This window comes from Crocuta crocuta, unplaced genomic scaffold, assembly GCF_008692635.1.
Source record: "Crocuta crocuta isolate KB4526 unplaced genomic scaffold, BGI_CrCroc_1.0 scaffold336, whole genome shotgun sequence".
Taxonomy (NCBI): Eukaryota; Metazoa; Chordata; class Mammalia; order Carnivora; family Hyaenidae; genus Crocuta; species Crocuta crocuta.
Genome location: NW_027527943.1, coordinates 474,943 through 479,392, shown reverse-complemented (window position 1 = coordinate 479,392; position 4,450 = coordinate 474,943). Strand labels below are relative to the sequence as shown.

At 47.1% G+C, this 4,450-nt stretch overlaps 1 protein-coding gene across 5 annotated transcripts in view; it reads right to left on the bottom strand.

Moving 5' to 3' along the window:
- ZSCAN31 (zinc finger and SCAN domain containing 31) overlaps window positions 1–4,450 on the bottom strand; it is an 11,355-nt gene that overhangs the window by 6,256 nt on the left and 649 nt on the right. For 2 of the 5 annotated variants that reach the window (XM_077752397.1, XM_077752400.1), the window contains exon 2: window positions 3,351–3,436. The exons of the other annotated variants lie outside the window; for them this stretch is intronic. The gene's annotated coding sequence lies outside the window, so the exon portion shown is untranslated. The remainder of the gene's footprint in view (window positions 1–3,350; window positions 3,437–4,450) is intronic. 5 annotated transcript variants of the gene reach the window in all.

The following is a 4,450-nucleotide window of genomic DNA, read 5'->3' as shown; positions in this document are numbered from 1 at the left end:
CTACAAAATACCTAAAGAGGATGTACAAGTCTACATCTGCCATAAAATTATGGATGGAATTTTCTTCAATGTTTTACTTACCTGGTTTATTCAATTAAGTGCCCTGATTCAATTAAGTACAATTTGGTGTCATCTGATTTCCTAGGAGGAAGCAGGTATCTAAAACACATCTGATGAACCAAATGTAACGGGTTAAAATTTTTTTATGTTTATTTATTTATTTAAAAAAATTTTAAAAACATTTGTTTACTTTTGAGAGATAGAGACAGGGTGTGAGGGGGGAGGGGCAGAGAGAGAGAGAGAGAGAGAGAGAGACAGAATCCGAAGCAGGCTCCAAGCTCCGATCCGTCAGCACAGAGCCCAACACGGGGCTCAAACCCACAGACTAAGAGATCATGACCTGAGCCAAAGATGGACGCTTAACTGACTGAGCCACCCAGGCGCCCCAATGTTTATTTATTTTTGAGAGAGAGAGAGAGAGAGAGAAGTGGGGGAAGGCAGAGAGACACAGACTCTGAAGCAGGCTCCAGGCTCTGAGCTGTCAGCACAGAGCCCAATTCGGGGCTCGAACCAATGAACCATGAAATCATGACATTAGCTGAAGTTGGATGCTTAACCAACTGAGACACCCAAGATGCCCCTGTCATTGAATTCTTTATGTGACCAAGATTCTTCGGTGACATCTTTGGGATGGCTAGGGGAAAGCCTCAGGGCCAGGGGGTCTCCCCAGTTCTCACAGCAACAAATTAAAGCTACTAATTAGTGGACCTGATGATAGAGAGATAGGTCTGGGTAGGGATAAACTACTTATAGGATTTAAAAAAAAATTTTTTTAATTTTTTAAAATTTTATTTAAAGAAAAAAATTCTTTTAACGTTTATTTAGTTTTGAGAGAGAGAGACAGAGTGTGAGCAGGGGAGGGGCAGAGAGAGAGGTAGACACAGAATCTGAAGCAGGCTCCAGGCTCTGAGCTGTCAGCACAGAGCCCGACACGGGGCTCGAACCCACGAGCTGTGAGATCATGACCTGAACTGAAGTTGATTGTTTTAACTGACTGAGCCCCTAGGTGTCCCTAATTTTATTTGAGAGAGAGAGAGAGAGAGAGAGCGCGCGAGCGCAAGTGAGTAGGAGAGGGGATAGAGGGAAAGAGAGAATCTCAAGCAGGCTCCATGAGTAGCCCAATGTTGGGGGTGGGGCTCAATCCCACAACCCTGGGATCATGACCTGAGCTGAAATCAAGAGTCAGACACTCGACTCTCTGGGCCAGGTGCTCCCCTTACATGATCTCTTTAAAAGCAGAGGGGCGCCTGGGTGGCTTAGTCGGTTAAGCGTCCGACTTTCGCTTGGGTCATGATCTCGCGGTTCGTGGGTTCGGGCCCCGCGTCGGGCTCTGTGCTGACTGCCGGCTCAGAGCCTGGAGCCTGTTTCAGATTCTGTGCCTCCCTCTCTCTCTGACCCTCCCCTGCTCACGCTGTTTCTCTCTCCTAGAAATAAATAAAACATAAAAAATAAAAAAATAAAAAAATAAAAGCAGAGTATTCTCTGGCTGGTAAAAGATGAGGAAGTCAGAAGTTTGAAGCATGAGGAAGATTTGATACACATTTGCTGGTTTGTCAGTGGAGGAATGAGCCACATGTAAAGGAAGCTGAGACCAGTCTCCTGCTGGCAGCCAGCAAGGAAACGGGGGCCTCAGTTCTACCCGGAACTTCAGTCCTACAACCATAAGAAACTGAATTTTGACGACTGTATAAGACTCTTGCATTTTTAAAATATAGTGGGTAGACTTGGTGCCATTTTTGTTATACACTCAAAGTTCTCCTATTTGATTTCTTCTAATGTTGATTGCTGACTGTGTTCTGGACAGATGTTGCCATTTCCTCACTCGTTTTACTCCATAAATGTTCCCTGAGCTTCAACAATGCACCAGGCCACTTCACGAGGCACCAGAGATATAATTCTCAAAAAGACAGAGCTTGCCCCTGTTTTGCTGGGGCTTATATTCTAATATGAAAGACAAAACAAATGACAAAAAGTAACAATGACAAAAGTGAGGCGACAAATGACATAATGATAGTTGTGGTAAGTACTATGAGGAAAATCAACCACTGAGTTACCAGATAAATGCAGTACCTATTAAGATACGAAGGTGGGGGGGCGGCGGCCTGGGTGGCTCAGTCGGTTAAGCGTCTGACTTCGATTTAAGTCATGATCTCACTATCTGTGAGTTCGAGCCCCGCATCGGGCTCTGTGCTAACAGCTCAGAGCCTGGGGCGTGTCTTCGGATTCTGTGTCTCTCTCTCTCTCTGCCCCTCCCCCACTCATGCTCTGTTTGTCTCAAAAATAAATAGATATTAAAAAAAAAAGATAGGAAGGTGAGAGATAAACATGTAAGTTGAGCCCTTAAGAGCGAAAAGGAGTGAGCCATAAAAAAGTAGAAGTGGGGGACAGGAAGAGCGTGGGACACCGTTCAAAGGCCCTGAGGCAGGGTATGGCGTGGTCATACACATGCAAGGAGGCTGGAGCAGATACAGAGAGGAGTGAAGAGTGGCAAAGAAGTAGCCTGGCAAGAAAGCCAGATCATGCAGGGCCTAGGAGTGTGGATTTTACTTGAAGTGCAAAAGTCATGGCTTTTAAGAAGGGAAGTGAAGGGGCGCCTGGGTGGCTCTGTTGGTTAAGCGTCCGACTTCGGCTCAGGCCATGATCTCACAGTTCATGGGTTTGAGCCCGGTGTCGGTTCTGTGTTGTCAGCTCAGAGCCTGGAGCCTGCTTCAGATTCTGTGTCTCCCTCTCTCTGACCCTCCCCTGCTCATGCTGTCTCTCTCTCTCTCTCAGAAATAAATAAAACATTAAAAAAAAAAGTGAATGCCATTACTGTATCCTTCAAGTTAATTTAACTTTGAAAAATACATCTGAAAGTCAAAACAGCTTAATTTTTGTTGTACAAAAAATGCTTCAGTCTTTGGACAGATGTTTATGGAGCTGTGCTAAGAGCTGGGTCTGCATAGGAGTTTATAGCTCAAGGGGAGAGAATTACAAGTTGGTGAAATACAGGCCATAATTTTGGAGGTGTGTTCCGGTAGACTCCTGGAGGAAGTAGTTGAGTTCATCCTAAATCCAATATTCACTTTATTTATTTTATTTTTTAAGTTTATTTATTTGAGAGAGAGAAAGAGAGAGAGCGTGTGTGCATGAACGGGGAGAATCCCAAGCAGGCTCCATGCTGTCAGCCCACAGCTCGACTTGGGGCTCGATTTCACAAACCACGAGATGGCGAACTGAGGAGAAATCAAGGGTCGAACGCTCAACCTACCGAGCCACCCAGGCGCCCCCAATATTGTTTCTAGCATTACCTGTGACCCACAAAAGAATTCACAGATCCTAAGTGTCTATGGTGTGTCAGGCAGCAAACACGTGTCCTCCTTGTTCCTTTACTGAACTAAAAACACAGGAGGAAAAAGCATAAAAGAGCGTTTTTCTTATTAGCTTCAGCATATTAGCAACAGAGAGATCACAAAAATCGTAAACCACTAGTGCTGTAAAATAAAACCCAAAGCACAACCAATTGCAACGACTAGTAAATAGAGGGACCGAAGGCACATCCAGAAACATCGGTGCTCCTTCGGGAGGCCTGGCAAGTCCTGCCTTCAACAAGCCACGGGCGGGGAGACGCGAGGGGAAAGGCAGGACTTTTTTAAATGTGAAAAGACAACCACTTGCAATGAACGGTCTTTAACTGGGTCCTAGTGGGTACAGATCACCTGGAAAAGCCATCCGTGGGACAGCTAGGGTTCTAGGGACTAGGTGCTGGGTGATTTTAGGGAATGCTCCCACATCCGGTCAGGTGCGTCACGGACCTTGCGGGTACGATTCGCGTCTTGAAAACGTCAATTTTTAAACTATTTAAGAATGACAAGGGGCGCCTGGGTGGCTCAGTTGGTTAAGCGTCTGACTGCGGCTCAGGTATGATCTCGCGGTTCGTGGGTTCGAGCCCCGCGTCGGGCTCTGTGCTGACAGCTCAGAGCCTGGAACCTGTTTCAGATTCTGTGACTCCCTCTCTCTCTGACCCTCCCCTGCTCACGCTGTCTCTCTCTCTCTCTGTGTCAGAACTAAATTAAAAATTAGACCCTCCCCTGCTCACGCTGTCTCTCTCTCTCTCTGTGTCAGAAATAAATTAAAAATTAAAAAAAAAATACAAGTCATGACGCTTGCGATGTCTTTTGAAATATTTAGAGGAAACAACAGATGCAATACTGCGAAGGCTGGCTACACGAAGGGGGCGGGTACCGGGGAGTCCGGCTCTCCCCGGGGGACAGGACCCGCCGCGAGGCGCCCCTTCCCGTCCCCTTCTCCTCCCTGCCCGGCGGGGCGGGACCGCTCCCACTCGGCCTGGCTCTCGGGCGCCGACCTGACGCCATCCGGGAGCCCGGGGCGAGGGGCGGCGGGGCCGGAG